We start from the raw sequence: 21,695 nt of genomic DNA, 5'->3' as shown, positions 1-21,695 counted from the left end.
ATATTTGGAAACAAAAACTAGGCAAGGAAAAGAACACTTTTTTGAAAGACACTATTATTTAATGTCCTCAGAGTGACAAGAAAAAATATTGTATTCATGAAGCAAGATCAGGAAGCTATACAAAGGGACATTCAGAGAACAACAATGATAAAAAGCCCTTAGAATCAAGCAACAATCAAAGAAGGATCTTCAAAGCAGCCAGAGAAAAAGAACACCTGAAAGAAAAAAGACAATTAGACTGACAGCAGACTTTTCAACAGTAATAGTGGAAACCAGAAGACAGCGCCATAATATTTTATAAGTGTTAAGAGAAAAAAAAAAGGTAATTCAGAACTGAGTACATAGCAAACCTATCTTTCAAAGAAGAATAAAGTGAAATAAAGGCATTTACAGATAAATAGATTCAGACAGTTTCCTGTAAAGAGATCTGCCCTAAAGGATCTTCTAAAGTATATATTTCAAGAAAGAAAATTATCCCCAAAAAGGAGGTCTGAGGTTTAAGAAGGAAGGTGAACAAATAAAATAGTAAACAAGCATTTAAACACTGCACAAAATAATAATATTGTTAATGTCCATCTAGTGTATATGTTAATATCCTCCTTAGAAAAGAAAATTATAAAATCCTTGTATTGTTTGGGCGGGGGATTACGATAATGTTTAACTTTAGACTTTAGGTTGAATATGTATGGTAAATTTTCTAGACTAACCGCTAAAAAGATCTCTGGAGGGACTAATCAAGAAAAAAAGAGAAAAGGCACAAATAAATAATATGAACAATATAAAAGATACAGCAGAAATGACAAAAGAAGAAGATACGATTAATTTGAAAACTTAGATGAACTGGACCGACTAATTTATTTACTGGATGAGCCCACTAATAACCTTGACCAGACAAACATGGTAGATGACAAAAGGTGCAAAAATCCTAAACAATTTATTAGTAAACCAAATGAATAAAAAAAGATTTAGCGTAAGATGAAAATGTTGGGTTTACTCCAGAAATGCAAGAGCCAATTAACATTAGAAAGCTTCCATAACGAGGTAGCCCTATGACACTGAGGGGCCAGCTCAGTCCTCTTTGTTAGCCTTAGAGAGAGGGGGAAGCTAAAGGTAGGTCCCCTGGGGATGGGGGGGCAGTCTCTTGAGGGGGCAGGTGGGGGAGGAGTCTGGGGCCTGTGAAGGCTCCCACCTCGCATATATACCCTGCTACAAGAACACACATGATAACTCTGAGGTAGGTACAGTAACTTCATTTTACAAATGTTCTAAGGCTAAAAAAGGTTAGGAAACTTGACCAAGGTCCCAATGCTAGTAAGTAGTTGAGCTATAATCCAAAATCAGGTTGGTCTGGATCTTCAGCTCATGTTCTTAACCACTAGGCAGGCCACTGTCCCTTTAATATTGATAGTAGTAGGTGTTCAATAAATGGTAGCCAGGTGCCAGGTAACTCACATATGCTCTAACACCCACAACAACTATCCAAGGTAGGTATTCAACTCATTTTACTGATGAGGAAACTGACACTTAGAGAGGACAGGTGACATGGCTAAGGTCACACAACCAAGACATGAGGGCTCCATACCTTGAAACTGGGCTTACCAGACTCCACAACCAACTTGTCCTAGATTATTACAGGTATGAATGAATCCCAGAGGAGGTGAACCCTAATGTCTGAGGACAAGACAGACAGGCCCTGCCCATTTCCTGAAAGATGAATAGTCTTTATGCCACAGCTGGTATCAGGAGTCAGAAAAACTCCTCTCCACAATGAGATCTCCACACAAGGAGCTGAGGGAGACTCCATAACCTCCAGGACAGTGGGAATGACCCCAACCCCAGGGGAGGTACAAAGGAAGCAGGTAACATAGACACCATCATCTAGATAAGGAAGCCAGGAACACTGGAAGCTGGTATGAACAAGTTTGTGGACAGTTGTGTCCAACCAACTTTTCATTACCTTTCTGAAGAGTTAACAGATTAGCATGTCAAGGGAGGTCACAAACTCCTCATGTCAGAATTTTGGTATGTGCCAGAGTCTCCTAGAATGATCTCGTAGAAAGAAAGGTGAACAGTGAATGCAGTTAGGTTGGTGTACACCATGCTGCTTCCCATCTTTGGGCCTTTGCCCATGCTGTACCCTTTGCCTGGACTGCCCTCCTCTCCCTTGTTAGTCACCTAGAAGATTCCTACTCATCTTTTTAGAGTCAGTTCATATACCATCTCTTCCAAGAAACCTTCCTCGGTCCCCTGAGCTGGGTCATGTGTTCCATAGGGGCTCTCACAGTCTCTCGTACCCATCACTATTACTGCATTGACCACACTGCCCTGAAATGATGGTTCTGTGTCTGAGAACACACTTTGTTCATCTCTGTGTCCTCGGTGCGGAACCGGAGGCCTGATACATAGTAGGTGTTCAGTCAACTTTGCTCAAGTGAACTTATAACTAGCTGGCTGCTTAAACCCAGTGTGATAATGATTAATGAACTGATGTTGGCCCGGGAGGGGGGGGTCTCTAGGGGTGTGCCACAGGGACCTGTGTGTATTGATGGCATTCTGATGAAATTAGTGGGTTACACAAAAACCAGGGGAGTAGGCCACACATTAAACAGAATTAGTATCCAAACAGTCATGGACAAACAGAAACACTGGAGCCATGCTGGCTCCCAAAGGGGTTAGGGAGAAAGTCAGGACTAAAACCTCACAATCTGTTGTAGCCTTTACAATGGAAAAAAGTTTTTCTGAGCTGAAACTTACTTCCGTGAAGTGTCCACCATTATGACAGCACTTACTATGTACCAGGCTTTATACCAGCTCCTGTACAATTCCCCCACAACCCAAGTACCACAGAAAAAGTCTAATGGGGGTGATCTGCTTGGCCTGGGGACCAAGAAACAGTTTCTCACAGGCAGGAGAAAAGAGGATCCTAGCTGGGACCAGAAGGCCTAATGAGAGCTGGGGCTTTGGTTTTCACTAAGTAACAGGCAGGCATGACAACACAGCAGTTTGAGGGCTGTTTGAAAAAGAGGCAGGTCCACCTTTAGGAGCCCAGGATACAGAGCGAGTCATACATGGGGCTTTGTTACCACCCTACCAACTCTGAACTTGCTTCTCAAAAGAACCCAGGAGCTACCCTCACTGCTTCTTTACAGCCCTCACCCTTCTGAACAATGACACCCAAGCTCCTTTGCATGCCATGAAAGGCGTTCATGCCTAGCCTAGTTCTCAATGCATTTCTCCCTCTATCCTCCACATTAATTCATTCATCAATTCATTCAGTTTATTCCACAAATATTTATTGTCTACTAAATATTACTATGCACTGTTCTTGGCACTAGAGATACAACAATGAACAAAACAAGAGTCCTTGCTTTGTGGAGCTTACAGTCTATTGTGGAGAGACAAACATTAATCACAATAAATAAATAAAGTATATCAGGTGGTGATCAGTGCTTTGTAGGAAAACACAACACATAAAGTAGGATAAGGGGATAGAAAGTGCTGGTGAATGGGGCTATTTTAGATATGTTTGTCAGGGAATGCTTCTCTAGGAAGGTGACATTTGAGCCTACTGGAAGTGGGTGGGCAAGTCATCAGATTATCTGGGAAGAAGAATGTTCTAGACAGTGAGACTAGCAAGTACAAAGGCTCTGAAGAGGGGGGATACATGACATGTTTAAGGAACAGCAAGGAGGCCAGTGTGGCTGGAGAACAGTGAGTGATGGGGAAAGTGATAGGAGGCAAGGTCAGAGAGATGATGGGGACAAGACTGTGTAAAGAACTTTGGGCCACAGTGAGGGCTTTGGCTTTTATTCTGAGGGAGCCAGGAGCCATGGGAGAATTTTGAGCAAAGGAGGGACATGATCTGATATGGATTTTAAAAAGAATTTCAGCGAGTTCCCTGTGGTTAAGACTCCACACTTCCAATGCAGGAGGCACATGTTCGATCCCTGGTTGGGGAACTAAGATCCCACATGCCATGTGGCGCAGCCAAAAAATTAAAAAGTTTTTTAAAAAAAGAATTTCAGAGAAGAACTAGTAATGGTATTAGAACACCAGGCACAGGAAAAAAAAACAGACAACTACTAGGAAAACAAAAAGGTATACAACAGAGGATATGTAATCAGACTGTACTATGTTGTTTGGATGTGAACAATATTTACAATGCCATACTTAGACAAACAGTGATTACTGGCTGAACAAAAATTGTATAACATGTTTAAAGAAATAATAAATGCAACCACAAAGATGAGCAAGCAACAAGAGACTATTAGGGATGACTAGGAAGATTAGAAAGTGAAATATATGAAGTTTGTACAAATGAAAAATACAATTCTTGAAATAAAAAACTCGGTGGACGGATTAAACAGCAGATCAGACAGAGATGAAGAGAGAATCAATAAGCTGAAAGATATATCTGAAGAAATTGCCTAGAATGAAGTGCAGGAAGACAAGAAGATAGAAAATATCAATGAAATGTTACGAGATATGGAAGATAGAATGAGGCGGTCCAAAATATGACCAACTGAATTCTGAGAAAGAAAATATAGAAAGAATGGAAGAAAGGCAATATTTGAAGAGATAATGGCTGAGAATTTTCCAGAAATTATGAAAAACATGAATCCAGAGGCATAAAGCACATTTCCAAAGTAGAATAATAAAAAAGAAATACATACCTAAACATTGATAGAATGAAACTGCAGAACCCCCTGAATATACCCCTCCCCTCCAAGAAAAAGAGAGAGAGAAAAGTAGTCAGAATATAAGAAAACAAAAACACCTACAAAAAACAGAAATTAGACTGATAGTGGACTTCTAATATTACCTATAACAATCTACCTTTTAAGAATGAGAATAAATACATTTACATATAACAGAGACTAGGAGAATTTAACACCAACAGATATGTACTAAAAGAGTATCTAAACATCGTAATCATAATGAAGGAAAATGATCCCAGAACAATGTTCTGAGATGCAAGAATGTATGCATGTAAATCCAAACACATACCATCTATATAAATTAATACTAATGATGATATATTAGTGAGGTCAGGGGAAGAAGGAACAAACTAACACACTCAAAAAAATAACATGTGGTCAAGATAGGAATGACTAGAGTTGAAGGTTCTAAGGTTCCTGCACTCTTTAAGAGGGAGGTTAAAATACTGTTTAACTTTAAACCTTGTAAGTTAAACATGCATGGTAAAATTTCAAGGATAACCACAGAAAGAAAGGAAAAAGAATAGGTAAATTCCAAACAGTAGGGAGGAAAAAAAATGATTAAGAAAGCAAACAAACAAATTTCAAAACTAAAAAGCAGGCAAAAAAAAAAAGAGAAAAATGAAGCATCGAAAAGGTGGTGGTAGGAAATAGAAATAAAAAAGTATGATGGGGGCTTCCCTGGTGGTGCAGTGGTTGAGAGTCTGCTTGCCGATGCAAGGGACATGGGTTCGTGCCCCGGTCCAGGAAGATCCCACATGCCGCAGAGCGGCTGGGCCCGTAAGCCATGGCTGCTGAGCCTGCGCGTCCGGAGCCTGTGCTCCTTAATGGGAGAGGCCACAACAGTGAGAGGCCCGTGTATCGCAAAAAAAAAAAAAAAAAAAAAAAGTATGATGGTAGAAACAAGTCCAAATATATCACAATAAGTGTAAACAGACTAAACTTGACCATTAAAAGACAGAGACTATTATATTAGATGTTTTAAAAGGTCCAACTATATGCCATTTCCAAGAGATATGATTAAAGCATAAAGGCATGAAAACGTTGAAAAGTAAAAGGATGGAAAATTATATACCACACAAATCCTAAGAAGAAGAAAAGTTTGTGTTGCTATATTCATGTAAGATAAAATAGACTTCAAGGAAAAAATGCATTATCAGAAATAGAGAGGGTCATTACATGTTTACCAGGAATATATAACAATTCTCATTTTGAATATTCCTAATAAAATACCCTCAAAATAAGTAAAAGAAAAAAAAAGAACTACAAGGAGAAATAGACAAATCCACCATCATAACTGCATATTAACGTACCTTATAATTATTGGTATATTACAACCAAAAAATCAGTTTAGATATAGAAAATGTGAACAATACGATTAACAAATTTGATAACAGACTTATGTGGAACTCTGTATTCAACAGTTAGAGAACATACATTCTTATAAATCACATAGGAAACATTAAAAAATATTGATCACCTATTAAGCCATAAAACAAGTCTCAATAAATTTCAGAATTTTTATCACACAGATCACATACTCTGACCATAATGCAATTAAAGATAGAGTTCAATAACATAAAGATAAACTTTAAAATCTCTAAACATTTAGAAACACACTTCTATATAACTTGCAGGTCAAAGAAGTAACCATGATGGAAATGCTGAAATACTTGGAACTGAACAGTAATGAAATATGACATGGCTGAACTTGTAGAAAAGCAGTAGTTAGAGGGAAAGTTACGTCCTTAAATGTGCAAAGTAGAAAACAAGAAAGACTGAAAATTAATAAGGCTGGTGTCCAATTTAAGAAATTAGAAAAATAACAACAAAATAAATCCAAAAAATGTGGAAGGAAGGAGATCAAAAAAGATAAGAGCAGAAATTAAAGAAATAGAAAACAAAGACAAAATAGAGAGGAGCAACAAAGCCAAAAGTTGGTTCTTTGAAAAGACTAGTAAAATAGACAAACCTCTGGTGAGATTGATCAAGAAAAAAAGTGAGAAGGCACAAATAACCAATATCAGCAATGAAAAAGGAGACATAACTACAGATTGTATACAGCAGAGAATAAAAAAATAAGGAAACTATGCCAATAAACTTGAGAAGGCGGACAAAATGCACCAATTCCTAGAAAACTATAACTTACCAAAACTGATTCAAGAAGAAAAAGAAATGCTGACTAGTCCTCTAACTACTAAAGGAATTGAAGCAGTAGTTAAAACTCTTCCTACTAAAAAACAAACAAAGGAACAAAAAACATCAGGAGGGAGAATTTTCCAATTGATATGTGGATGACAGGTAGGTGAAGAAATATTAATCCCCTTAGGCCTGGAAGTGTCCACGTAGGCCTTAAGGCAGTGGAGACCCTAGGCAGGCCACTTCTCTCTATGGGCAGCCTCCTGTGGAGATCCTTAGAGGGTGGCCCTTAGTGAAATGGGGTCTGACAAATCCCTCTGCAGTCCCTGCAGGTGGTGAACACGAATGAGTAACATCCAGCACTCAGTTACTGCTCTGTAGTAAATGTGCTAAGCAGGGCCGAAGAGGAGCTCTAAGACTTGGACAGCCTCTTCAGTAGCCAGCTTCTGTAGTCTTCTGCTCACTGAGGACAAGGGGCCTGCGGAGCTGCTGGAGGAGTCTGTGTTCCAGTTGCCAAGAAACACCACACGACCCAAGTTGTGACTGGATGGGGTAGGGTTGGGTGCAGGGAGGCCAAGCAGGGGCTTTTGGAGAGTGTAGCTCCAGGTAGAAGCCCTGAAACTCTGTCTTCGCAAATATCAGATACTTCTATCCATTTGCAGATGATGAGCCCTTTTAATGGTGTCCAAGCTAGCTGCAGGGTGATGGTTCTAACAATGATGCATGTTCTGCAAATAAGAGCTTTATCATTATTTTGAAATAGTTAATATGAAAGAGTTCAATTGGATTTGAAATCTAATCATATTATCACAAGATATTTTTAACAATATATTTGTCAGTGAAATAAAAAGAAAAGCTGTTAGATATAACTTCACTTTTTAAACATTTTTGAACAATTTAAAAGTTGGTTTGAAATACTTTATCACCTAATTGTACAAAGAAAGATTTGTATTGATGGTGACCATTAAGAATTTGAAGAATACATCATTAAAAAGTCTTGATCAGGATTTTTCTGTAGCCATTTTAAGCATAAAACCTGATATAAAATAAACATGTTATGGAAGCAGATTTCAAGTTTCTCATTCAAAATTTTGAAAATATTTTATTTAGAAGTTTAATATTCACTTAATATTAAAAAGAAAAGACCAAGGTGGTTTTACAGGAGAATTCTACCAAACAGATCATTCCAAAGTCATATAGCATCTTCCAGAATATTGTAAATGAGGAAACATTGACTCATTCTATGATACCAGCAGAACTTGATGCCAAAAGCAAATAAGGATAGCATGAGAAAGGAAAATTAAAGACCAATTTATGGACACAGATACAGAAATCCTAAACAAAATATTAGCAAACTGAATCTGGTATTGTAGAAAAAGGAAAAGATCACGACCAAGTTATGTTTATACCAGAAATGCAAAGGTAGTCTAACATAAGGAAAATCTATAAATGTCATTTACCACATCATCAGATTATTGGAGGGAAAAAAACATAATCATCCTAAGAAACAGAAAATGTATCTGATAAAAAATTCAACACCCTTTCATGATTTAAAAACAATAACAAAAACTTCTTAGCATGGAGGAACAGGATGGAACTTGCTTAATCTGATAAAAACTGTAGGAATCTACAGCAAATATTGTTCTTACTAGAGAAAAGTTAGTGGTGTTTCCTCTAAAATATCCAACAAGACAAGGATGCCCACTACATCTTTTCTATTCATCACTGTACTGGAGGCCCTGGCCATCTCAGTAAGACAAGAAAAATAAATTAAAAGCATAAAGATTGGAAAGGAAAAAACAAAACTCTCATTATTAATAGCTGATATGGTTGTCAACATAGAAAACACAAAAGAATATGTAGACAACTTAAAAGGAAGCAGGGTTCCTTGAGAAATGGTCGATTCTGGGGTTGGGACTGGGGCAGGAAGATAAAAGATGAGTAGGGAGTATCTTGTAGTGCTGACAAGTAAGGAAGTACTTAAAAACAAAAGGATGGGGCCATGTCAACGGGACACAGAAGCCAACCTAAAAGAGCCCCCGGTGACCAAAGCTGGAACAATTTGAGCCACAAGACAAATAACAGTATTGGATTTATATCTCAAATTATTAAACAAATATGGCATGAGTTCATACTGATATAAACAAGTAACTGAATAAATAAGTAAGTAAATAAAGGAGAAGAAACAAATCTTTTTTACAGAAGAATTCCAAATAATATATGTAATTACATCCCCTTCCAGAGGTGAAGCTTAATTCCTTCCCTTCTTGAGGGTGGGCTAGATTCTTTCAAAGAACAGAGAATGAAAAGGGAAAAAAAATACCAACTTTACAGTGGAGAAACCTGGCAAACACTACCTTAACTAAGTGGTGAAGGTCAACATCACCAGGGATGTCATAGGGATTTCACATACCCCTGATATGATGTGATGAAAAGGGCACTTCAACTCTGTGGTATTCCTTCCAAGAACAACCCCAGTCTAATTATGAGGAAAACTTCAGACAAATCCAAATTGAGGGACATTCTATAGTACATCTCAAAACTGTTAAGCTTATAAAAAACAAGGAGACTAAGAAAATGTCATAGACCATAAGACACTAAAGAGACATGACAACTTAAATGCAATGTGGTATTTGGAATTGGCTCCTAGAACAGAAAAAGGACATTAGTGGGAAAACTGATACATCTATATACAGTCTGAAGTTTAGTTAATAGTAATATACCAATGTTGTTTTCTTAGTTTTGACAAAAATATCACAGTGAAGAGTACACAGGAACTCTCCATACTGTCTCTATTTACTTTTCTATAACTAAAATTATTCTAAAATTAAAAGTTTGCTTAAAGGTAATGAAAGTTTATAAAGCAAGGTGAATGGCTATAATAACAATATAAAAAATTAACTTCATTTCTATATACCTGCAAAAGAGATAAAACACATTAAATAACAAGATCTCATTCATAATAGCAGTAAAAGCCATAAATACCAAGGAAAAAAATCTAACACAAGATATGCAAGACCTTATACAGAAAATTATAAAGTTCTACCAAAAGACATTCAATAAGTTATTTAAAATGAAAGGATACATCATGTTTATAGCTAGGAAGACTCAACATCATAAACATATCAATTCTCTTCAAACTGATCTACAGATTTATTCCAATTCCAATATTTCTGTAGAACACGACAAGCTTATTCTGAAATGTGCTTGAAATAACAAAGGGCCAAGAATATATGATACTCCTGAAGAAAAATATGATGGGAAGATTTTGCTCTATCAAAATATCAAGATTCTTTACGAAGCTAAAGTAATTAAAGGTAGTGTGGTACTGATTCAGGGGCAAAAAGTTGGCCAGTAGCAGAGATCCCAGAAACAGACCTACACAGATGTGAAACTTTGATGTATGATAGAAGTGGCACTTCAGATAATTAGGCTATCTGTGGGGAAAATAACACAACTGGGTTCCTATCTCATAATTTACACTACACAAAAATCAATTCCAGTTAGATTAAGGACTTAAAAGTTAAAGGTAAACCTTTAAACTTTTATTAGAAGAAAATAAAGAATATCTTCATGACCATAGGTTAGGGAAGACAACACACAAAAAGTGCTGGCTACAGAGAAAAAACTGAATTGTTCAACTCATTTAAAATTAGGAATTTCTGCTCATGCAAAGACACTATAAAGAAAAAAAAGGCCACAAACTGAGAGAAGATATTCACATATAACTGACAAATGAGGAGTATGCAAATAATTAAATAACTTCTGTAAATCAATAAAAATTATAAAAATATCAATTTTTAAAATGGACAAAAGATATTAACAGTCATTGCACAGAAGAAGAAACGTGTGGCCAATAAACATGAAAAGATGCTCAATTATATTAGTAATTTGAAAAATGCTAATTAAGTCCACAAAGACTCACTATAATGACAAAAAATTAAAAGTGGCACAATATCAAGTATTAATAAGGTGTATATGAATCAGTGGGACCTCTTACAAATTGCTGAAAGGTGTGTAAATTGGTACCAAGAGTTTAAAATACATTTTGGCATAATCCCGTCAAGCTGAATGTTTACATGTCTTATTAACCAGCAATTCCATACATAGGTATATACCTTAGAAAAATGGGTGTCCATGTGTACAAGGAGACATGTACAAGAATGTTCATAATAGCACTTTTTATAAGAGCAAAAAGCTAGAAATGACCCAAATGTCCCTCAACAGGTAGATGGGTGAATAATTTAAGGTCACCCAATGAAATATCATATGGCATTGAGAATGAACAAGCTACAGCTACATGCAAAACAGGTGAATCTTGGAAACACGATGATGAATGAAAAAAGTAAGTCACAGAAGACCACATACAGTATGATACTATTTTTTTCAGAGCTCACAACCAAGCCAAAACCACAATGTATTGGTTAAGCATCTCCACAAATATGAAAAAAAATCAAAAAGAGCAAGGGAATGTTAAACACAAGACTTAGGAGAGTGGTAATTTCTGGCAGGAGGGGTGGGAAATGGGACTGAAAATGACACAGGGATAGATGCTATCATTAATGCTGTTCTTGGGCGGGGTTGGAGTTCCTGGGTTTTCATTATCTCTATAACTTATGTACATAATGTATATATTCTTTTATTATACGTGTAAGATATTTTATATGAACAAACAGGGAATGGGAGAAGAGTAGGAAGAAGTGAAGAATGACAACTCTTTTGAAGAGTTTTGTTGTTAGAGGAATAGAGAAATAAAGCCATATTTGCAAGGGGATGTGGGATGAAGAGAGTTTTACATTTTTTAAAGATGGGAGCAACAGGAGATCAATGGAATGGCAGAGTGAGGAATTTGGTGAGCCAGCTATCCCTCTAAGACAATGAAAATAAGGGCAAACAAACTAAAATCAATCAGTTCAAAACTCTGGCAATTAACAAAGGCATAGAATGAAGTGAAAATCATTGATCCAAGAGAAACGACTGAATCTTGGCAAGACAGCAGGTTCTGTGCCTTTTTTGTGTGTGACATTTTAACTTGTGGCTATTCCCATCCTCCCTCCCTCTCCAGCTTAGTGGTTCAGTAGCCAAAAGCTAAATAAATTCCAGAAAACAGGGAGATGCCTTGGTCAGGAATTTAAAAGGAAATCCTAGAGAATGAGACAACTATAGAGAACTCTGAAAAGTTCTGACATATTCCTCGGACTCTAAAGGGCTGTGCACAAGAAAGAGCTGGAAAAGGAGAGGGCCCAAGTCATTACTTATGGCTGACTGTGAGGCCCTGTGCAAGCAGAAAGTGAGAACTCAGGCTGGCCTATAATCTGGCTGAAGTTTGAAGGCATGCCTTCTCACACAGACCCCCTTGGCAGAGGGTAGAAGACATATAGACAAGGTATTTAAGGACATCTGACCAATCACTGGCTGACCACCAAATTATACTTACCAGGTGTGACCCCTAGGAATCCAGGCTTAAAAATAAAAACAAGATCTTTTTTAAAAAAAAAGTTAGCAGAGAACTCAGAGGCCACATAATGCAGGGAATATAGAATCCACAGAATTAGTCAAGAAAAGTTGCCAAACAAATAAATGACAACAAGAACAATAACAACAACCACACAACACACACACACACACACACACACACACCAGAACAACAAACCTTGAGGGTGGAAGAGTCTGATACTAGAGTTGTTAGAGGAGAATATCTAAAATGTCCAATTTTTTTTTTTTTTTTTTTTTTGTGGTACACGGGCCTCTCACTGTTGTGGCCTCTCCCGTTGCGGAGCACAGGCTCCGGACGCGCAGGCTCAGCGGCCATGGCTCATGGGCCTAGCTGCTCCGCGGCATGTAGGATCTTCCAGGACCGGGGCACGAACCCGCGTCCCCTGCATCGGCAGGCAGACTCTCAACCACTGCGCCACCAGGGAAGCCCTAAAATGTCCAATTTTTAACAAGAAATTATGAGACATACAAAGAAACAGTAAAGTATGTTACATATACAGGGGAAAAAGCAGCCAAAAGAACATGTACCTGAAGGGGCCAATGTTTGGGACTTAGACAAAGACTTTATACTAGCTATTATAAATATTTTTGAAGAACTAAAGGAAACAATATCTAAAGAATTGAAGGAAAGTGTGAGAACAATGTCTCACCAAATAGAGAATATCAATAAAGAGATAGAAATCATTTAAAAAATCAAATAGAAAATCTGGAGTTGAAAGTTATAATAACTGAAATAAAAATTTCACTTAGAGGGGCTCACCATCATATTTGAGCTGGCAGAAGAGAGAAAAGGTAAATTTGATGATAGGTCAAATAGAGATTATCCATTTCTTAAAAGCAGAAAGAAGAAAGAATGAAAAAAACAAACAAACAGTCTCAAACACCTGTGGGACACCATCAAATGTACCAACATATACATAATGGGAATCTTGGAAGGACAAGAGGATGAGAAAGGGGCCAAAACATCACAAATTTGATGAAAGATATTAATCTATACATTTAAGAAGCTCAAGTAGAATAAACTGATCAAAGACAAGAAAATCTTGAATGTAGCAAGAGAAAGATGACTTATTGAATATAAGGGATACTCAATATAAGGGATACTCAATTGAATATAAGGGATACTCAATATAAGGGATACTCAATAATTGAATATAAGGGATACTCAATAAGTGTATAAGGGATACACTCAATAATGAATGTAGCAAGAGAAAGATGACTTATTGAATATAAGGGATACTCAATAATATAAGGGATACTCAATAAGGGATACTCAATAAATATAAGCTGATTTACCATCAGAAACCATGGGGGCCAGAAGACAGTGTAATGATATCTTCAAAATGTTGAAAGAAAGAGATGGAGACTTCTTTATCCAGCTAAACTGTCCTTCAAACATAAAAGAAAAGTTAAGATAAACAAAAACTGAAAGAATTTGTTGCTAGCAGACCTATCCTACAAGAAATACTAATTTCAGGCTGAAGTTAAAGGACACTAAATGGTAACTTGAAGGTAACTACACAGGTATTATAAGAGAAAGTACTTTTGTTTGTAATACTTTTATTCTCCTATCTGTTTTAAAAGATAACTACATAAAGCAATAATAATAAAACTGCGTTGGTAGGCTTATAATGTATAAAGAGGTAATTTGTATGATAATAATACTATGAAGCAAAGGAGAGGGAACAGAGATATATTAGAGCAAAGTTGTTATATACTATTGAAATTAAGTTAGAATTAACCCAAAGTGGATTTTCTCAAGTTAAGATGTTAGTTGTAATCCCTAGGGCAACCACTAAGAACTTAACTCAAAAATATATAGTTAACAAGGAAATTTAAAAGTTATACTAGAAAATATCTACTTGATACATAAGAAGAGAGGAATCGAAGAACAAAGAAACAGAAAAGACATAAGACATACACAAAGCAAGTATCAATCCTTCACAAACTCTTCCAAAAAATATAGGAGGAAACACTTCCCAATTCATTTTATACAACCTGTATTATCCTGATACCAAAATCAAAGACATCACAAGAAAACTACAGACCAATATCCCTTATGAATATAGATGTAAAAATCCTCAACAAAATACTAGCAAACCAAGTCCAGCAACATATATAAAGTATTATATAACATGACCAACTAGGATTTATTTCAGGAACGCAAAGTTAGTTTACTACCTGAAAATTCATCAATGTAATATACCATATTAATAGAACAAACATAAACTCCACATGATCACCTCAGTAGATGCAGACAAAGCATTTGACAAAATCCAACACCCATTCATAGCAAAAACACTCAGAGAACTAGGAGTAGAAGGGAACTTCCTCAATTTGATAAAGGGTATCTATGTAAAACCCACAGCTAACAACATGCTTAATGGAGAAAGACTCAATACTTTCCCCCTAAGATCAGGAACAAGACAAGGATGTCTGCGCTCATTACTTCTAGTCAATACTGTAGGTCTAGCCAGGATAACTGGTCAAGAAAAATAAATACAAGGCATCCAAATTGGAAAATAAAAGTAAAACTATCTCTATTTGTAGATGACACGATTTTATACATAGAAAATCCTAAGGAAACCACTAAAAACTATTTGAACTAATAAACAAGTTCAGAAATGTGACAGGACAGAAATCAATAAACGGAAATCAACTGTATTTCTACACACTAGTACTTAACAATCAGCAAGTGAAAGTAAGAAAACAACTCCATTTATAATAGTAGCAAAAAGAATAAAATACCTAGGAATAAATTTAACAAAATAAGTGCAAGACTTGTACGCTGAAAACTACAAAACACTTCTGAAAGAAAGAAGATCTAAATGGAAAGATTTCCCATGATCATGGATCAGATGACTTAATATCGTTAAATGGCAATACTTCCCAAATTGATATATAGATTCAACACAATCCCTATAAAAATTTCGGCTGATTTTCTGCAGAAATTGACAAGATGATCCTAAAACTCATATGGAAATGAAAAGGACTTAGAACAGTCAAAAAAAATCTTGAAAAAGAATTACAAAGTTGGAGGAATCCCATTTCCTGATTTCAAAATTTACTACACAGTTAATTTAATCAAGACAGTGTGCTCTGGCATAGTGACAAACATATCGATTAGTGGAATAGAATTGAGAGTCCAAAAATTAACTGTTACATTTATGATTTATGGTCAACTGATTTTTCACAAGGTTGTCAAGACAATTCAATGAGGGAAAGAATACTCTTTTCAACAAAAGGTGCTGGAACAACTAGATATCCACAAGTAGAAGAATGAAATTTGGACTCCCTACCTCACAGCATGTACAAAAATTAACTCAAAATGGATCACTGGCCTAAATTTAAGAGCTAAAACCATGCAATTCCTGGAAGAAAAAGGAATAAATCTTTGTGACCTTGGTTTATGGAGTGGTTTCTTGGATACGACACAAAAAGCTCAAATGATAAAAGAAAAAAACACATAAATTGAACTTCATCAAAATTAAAAACTTTTGTGCATCAAAGGACACCACGAGGAAAGTGAAAAAACAGAGACTTCCCTGGTGGTCCAGTGGTTAAAACTTTGTCTTCCAATGCAGGGGGTGCAGGTTAGATCCCTGGTCGGGGAGCTAAGATCCCACATGCCTTGTGGCCAAAAAACCAAATAAATAAATAAAACAGAAGCAATATTGTAACACATTCAATAAAGACTTTAAAAATGGTTCACATCAAAAAAAAAAAACTTAAAAAAAGTGAAAAAATAACCCACAGAATGGAAGGAAAGATGTACAATTCATATATCTGCTAAGAGACTTGTATCTAAAATATATAAAGAATCCTTACAATCTAACAATAAAAAGACAAATAATCTAATTTTAAAAGGGCTAAGGATTTTAATAGACATTTCTCAAAAAAAGATATACAAATAGCCAATAAACACATGAAAAGATGTTCAACATCGTTAATTATTAGGGAAATGCAAATAAAAACCACAATGAGACACCACTTCATACCCATTAGGATGGCTATAATAAAAAAGACAGACAATAAGAAGTGTTGGTGAGGATATGGAGAAATTGAAACCCTCAAACATTGCTGGTGTGAATGTAAAATGGTGCAGCCACTTTTGCAAACGGTTTGGTAGTTCCTCAAAAAGTTAAACATAGAGTTGCCATATGACCAAGCAATCCCACTCCTAGGTATCTACCCAAGAGAAAAGAAAACATACATTCACACAAAAACTTGTACACAAATGTCCTGAGCAACATTATTTAAAATAGCCAAACGTGAAAACAACTGGAATATCTATCAACTGACTAATGAATAAACAAAATGTAGTATATTCACACAATGGAATATTATTTGGCAATAAAAGCAAATGTCACATGCAACAACATGGATGGACCTCAAAACCAGTAGGCTAAGTGGAAGAAGCCACTCATAAAGGCCAATATATTGTATGATCCAATTTATATAAGATGTCTAGACTAGACAAATCAATAGAGACAGAAAGTGCATTAGTGGCTGCCTACAGTTGTGGGGAGGGGAGTCATGGGGAGTAACTGCTAATGAGTATGGAGCTTCTCTTAGGGGGGAATAAAAATGTTCTAAAATTGATTGTGGTGATGGCTGCACAACACTGTGAATATACTAAAGACCACTGAATAGTACCCTTTTAAAGGGTGAATTTTATGGTGTGTGAAATATATCTCAATAAAGCTGTAACAAAAAGATGGAAGCAACAACAGGATGTCTGTGTGCTAATGGGAATGAATTTGTAGAGAGGGGGAAATTGAGGTAGGAGAGAGAGGGGGATATTGCTGAAGCAATGTACTCAAGTAGGTAAGAGGATGGGATCTAGTGCCAAAGTGGAAGGACAGGATTTTGATGACAGCAGGGACAGTTTTTCCATAATAACAGAAAAGAAGGCAGAGTATATGAGTACAGATGCTGCTTGGTGGTTGGATGTGGTAGTGGGAATCAGTGGAGGTTTTCTTTTGATGGTTTAAAATTTTCAGTCAAGTATGCAGCCTGAGCCTAGGATGGGAGAGGAGGTGTTGGAGATTTGAGGAGAGAGAAGGTATGAAATAGTTATCTAGAAGGATAGGACAGTGAATGGCCTAAGAAAGTACAGTGGAGCTGGCAGAGGTGGATTTAAGCAGGGCTGGGGTTTTGCCTGATAAGTATGCTAAAGTGACAGAGGGCAAGGGAAGTGAGGATGTATGCAAGGGAATGATTATTATGATGGACCACGGAATCTAAGCTGATTGAAGGAAGGACATGGGAACATGGAGGAAGTAGAGGGTAATGAAAACGTTCAGTTCCAGTGGCATTGAAGGATTGTTGGAATTGGGGTGCTAGAGGGAGTGAGCTAGAAGGATAAGTACTGGTTGGAGAGCAGGATGCCTGAAACTGAGATTATGGAGGAGATGCAGTCACAGATACTGATAAGAAGGGTAAGACTATCAGGGTGTGTGGCTGAGGTGGGGCTGAAAGGCAAGAGCACTGTAGAAGAGCAGACAGAACTGAGAGACAAGACCACTGGAAGGGTCATCTACGAGGATATTAAAATCACCAAGAAGTAGGACTGGAGTAGTGTTATAGAGTGACAGTAAGCTAGTAGCTAAATCCTTCTAGGAATGAGGCGTGACTGGGGCAGGTATGTGTGTATGTCTGTACCTGACTACAACACACAGGTAGGTGATGGTATAGTCTGATGAGTTGAGATTTAAAACAAAGTGGTTGATATTTATATAATCTTAATGTATCTCTCTACAAATTACTTATTAATTACAAAGGAAAAAGAGTAACTACAATGGAGAAACCTGGAGACACTAACTTAAACAAATAGTCAATGTGAACAAAACCAGTATTGGGATAAACTGACATCATGTGCCTCCTGATATAAAGCACTGAAGACACATCTCTTCTGTGGTATTCTTGCCAAAATTACATAACTTAACTGTAATCACAAGGAAACATCAGACAAACCCAAGTTCTATAAAATAGCTGGCCAGGACTCTTCAAAAGTATCAAAGTCATGAAAGACAAAGAAAGACTAAAGAACTGTCCCAGATTAAAAGTGCCTAAGGAGATATGACAACTAAACACAATGTGGGATCCTGAATTAGATCCTAGAATAGAAAAATTATATTAGTGGAAAAACTGATGAAATTCAAATAGGTTCTGTACTTTCATTAAGAGTATTGTACCAATGCTAATTTCCTAATTTTGATAATTGAACTGTACTTGTATAATTTCTTAACATTTGGGGAATGTAAGTGAAGGATATATGGGAATTCTTTGTACTATTTTTATAACTTTTTAAAAGTCTGAAATTATTAAAAATAAAAAATTTTAATTCTAAAAAACCAGAGCGTTTAAGGAGGAGGGAGAGAAAATGTCTGGGAAGGACATATAGAGTGAGGACACCTACCCCCATGTCCTGGCCTCCTGGCAGGAGGGGTATGAGGAGGCTGCTGGGGGAGCAGAGTGCTCAGGGGAAAGCCAGATTTCTATTCAAGCAGTGGTTCTCAGTGGGGGATTGAATAGACAGTCAAGGGGTGTTTCGGAGACATTTTTGACTGTCAAAATAATTGGAGATTATAGTGACATTTAGTGGGCATTGACCAGGGATGCTCAGCATTCTGCATGCACAAGACAGCTCCACACAGCAAAGAATCGTACTGCATCCCATATGACTTTAGAATGTTCCACCAGACAATCATGTAGGTGAAAAATGTGTTCATTCATTCATTCAACAAACATTTATTGAGAGAGCCTACTGTGTCCAAGCACTGTTTTAGGTAATAGGGATACATCAAGGCACAAAAAAGACAACCATCTCTGCCCTTCTGGAGTTTACAATCTAGTGGGAGAGTCAAACAATAAACAACAAACATAATAAAGATATGTAGGAGAGTGAGGAGCACTATGGAAAAAACAGATAAGGGTACGTGCTAGGGGATAGTTGCAATTTTAAACAGGATGGTTGGGGTAGGCCTCATTGAGAAAGTGACATCTGAGTAGAGGCCTGAAGGAGGTGAGGGCATGAGCTTTGTGGATATTGGTGGGGGGCAAGCATTCTAGGTACAAGGGATGGCCTAGTACAAGCCCCTGAGGTGGATGTGTGCCTAATATGTTCAAGTAGCCTAGAGGAGGTCAGGATGGGTGAAAGAGAGGGAGCAAATGGGGACAGTGGTAGATGAGGTCAGAGAGGTTATGGGAGCCAGATCATGGATTTTAATATATAATGACTTTTACAGTAATTCAACAACCATATAAATTGAGGGAAGATTGCACTTTGTTTTGTTTAGAACCTTATGAAGAATTGTTCATCATCTAGGAAAATTGCATCACCCTATCCATGGTTTCTGAGTCACAGTGTAGCTGTCACACTCCCAGGTACAAGCATCGTATGTGCAAGACCATTTCATTATGTCTTCTAGTGGAATTATATCCCAGCCTTTACATATTGAAATACATATTGTTTTATTATAAATTATTTTTCCTTTACTTCTCCCTTATATTGAATTAGACATTTTATTGGTTTGGGGGGGAATTATGTGTGTAGACAGATTCTATTATCTTTGCACTTCAATTCAGAACAGTGAAAGAGATGTTTCAAAACATACATCATAAAAATGGAGTGTTGTGTTCAAAAGGTATGAGAACCACTAAGGCATGGCAAGAAAACAATGGGACTATTCAGAAATCAGGGAGAGAATGAAGGGGATTTTGCTGATGACTGACGGTGAGTTCCAGAGGCCTGGTCAATTCCAGGGCTGTATGGGAATGTAACTAGGAGACCCCTGGTCTCTGATCTTCTTGTGGAGACTAACACGATACAGGATAAGGGCCTGATCCACTTTTTCATCTAAGCTGCTCCCCACCCTGGCGGAGGGTGTCTCACCTGTTTAACACAGGAGGGTGGGGAACAAAGAGGGTTGTCTCCTCAATGAGGCCAGAAGCAGCCTAAGGCCAGCTCCATTTGTTTACCCCCAGAACAGACAAGAACCCCAGACTAAGCTCATAGGCACTCTCAGGCCAAGCTCATTGCTATAAACAATGCACCTCTAACCTGTTTAGGGATGGGAAAGAGGCAGAAAAAGGAAAAGCAATAACAGAGAAAGACAGAAGCATTCAGAAAGAAGAACAAGTTGGGGTGGGGGTAGGGTCAGAGACAGGGAGAAAATAAAGCCAAAGGCCAAGAGAGACTATATTCTTTTCAATTATAACTGTCATTATTTATTGAAACTTTTCAAGGGGCCAGGCACTGGGCAAAGTGATGCACTGTATTGTCTCAGGTGGAGATTATTAGACTCCCATTTGACAGATGGGGAAACTGAGGCCCAGCTGGGTGAGGCTCAAGGTCTTACGGCTAGTTTTAACTGGTTGGGTCAGGATTCAGCCTTATAGGCCTGGGCGGTCTACTATATCTCAGAGAGGGAGCCAGACAGAAAGATAGAGACAAACAGAAAGATGGAGATAGAGACAGAGGAAGGGGGAACGGGGTGGGCAGAGAGTGAGAGACAGACGGAGACTTACAGACACGCAAGCAGACGATCACGTGAGCTGCAGACCTGCACAGTACACCGTTTCCCAAGAGACAGGAATTGGGGGAGCGCGGAGGGTGGGCATGGGCGGTGGGCTCCGCAGGGTACTCACCTGGTTGCCGTCTGGGGGCCGCAGGAGCACTCGCCCTCCCCTTGCTACCCGCACGATACTCCGCAACCCGCTGACCTAGGGTTGAGAGGCCGCCCAGGTAAAAGCTCGCTCAGGTCCCACCCCTCACGCGCTCCAGCCCGGCATCTTTCCCACCGCGTCCTCCACCCCACGTCTTTACAGCGTCTCACCGGGAACCTCGGGCCGTCGGTGCAGCCGCTGCCTCGCGCGAGTAGATTCCAGGGACCGGCAGCTGGATCTCGCGAACGCACTGGACGCGTCCCTCCCGCTTGCTGGAGCGCTAGCGGGGTCGCAGGCCGCCACCGCTACCGACGGCTCCAGACTCCCATTGGAGGAGTGCCCTCCTGTCTTCCCTGGGATTGGCTGGAGATGGACACACTTTATTTTTACCCCCCAAGCCAGGATCCAGGCCGAAGAAAACCCGCCCCTTTGGGGGTCTTTGATTGGTTTATAAGCTAAGCCCACCCTCTAATAGGATTGGCCAGGAGGAGGATCTTCATCGCTTTTTGCCAGTCCATTCGACAGGTCTTCGGGCGGTTAGTTGGGAGCACGCAGGCGCGAACCCCAAAGTGAGGCCTGGCGCGAGTCACAAGACAATCGGAGGCGCGCGGCTTCTTGACGTCTTATTCTCCGTAAGCCACCTTGCGTGAGCCACCGCTCCGCTAAGAGACA

The 21,695-nt window shown here is 38.2% G+C and overlaps 2 long non-coding RNA genes across 3 annotated transcripts in view; both read right to left on the bottom strand.

The window, feature by feature from the left end:
* The window catches only part of LOC125963005 (uncharacterized), a 406,444-nt gene that overhangs the window by 263,283 nt on the left and 121,466 nt on the right, over nt 1–21,695 (bottom strand). The window lies entirely within an intron of this gene.
* LOC117199118 (uncharacterized) lies at nt 251–21,461 on the bottom strand. Of its 2 annotated transcripts, XR_007474764.1 has the most exons (4): nt 21,194–21,461; nt 21,006–21,080; nt 12,511–12,782; nt 251–7,585 (listed from the first exon to the last, which is right to left on the bottom strand). It is a non-coding gene; the product is annotated as an uncharacterized LOC117199118 (long non-coding RNA). The 2 variants fall into 2 exon arrangements; XR_004480299.2 differs by lacking the exon at nt 12,511–12,782 and having other exon boundaries at nt 21,194–21,446.

Source organism: Orcinus orca, chromosome X (genome assembly GCF_937001465.1).
Source record: "Orcinus orca chromosome X, mOrcOrc1.1, whole genome shotgun sequence".
Classification (NCBI taxonomy): domain Eukaryota; kingdom Metazoa; phylum Chordata; class Mammalia; order Artiodactyla; family Delphinidae; genus Orcinus; species Orcinus orca.
Note: the sequence above shows the minus strand (reverse complement) of the source record. Positions and strands in the feature narration are given on the sequence as shown.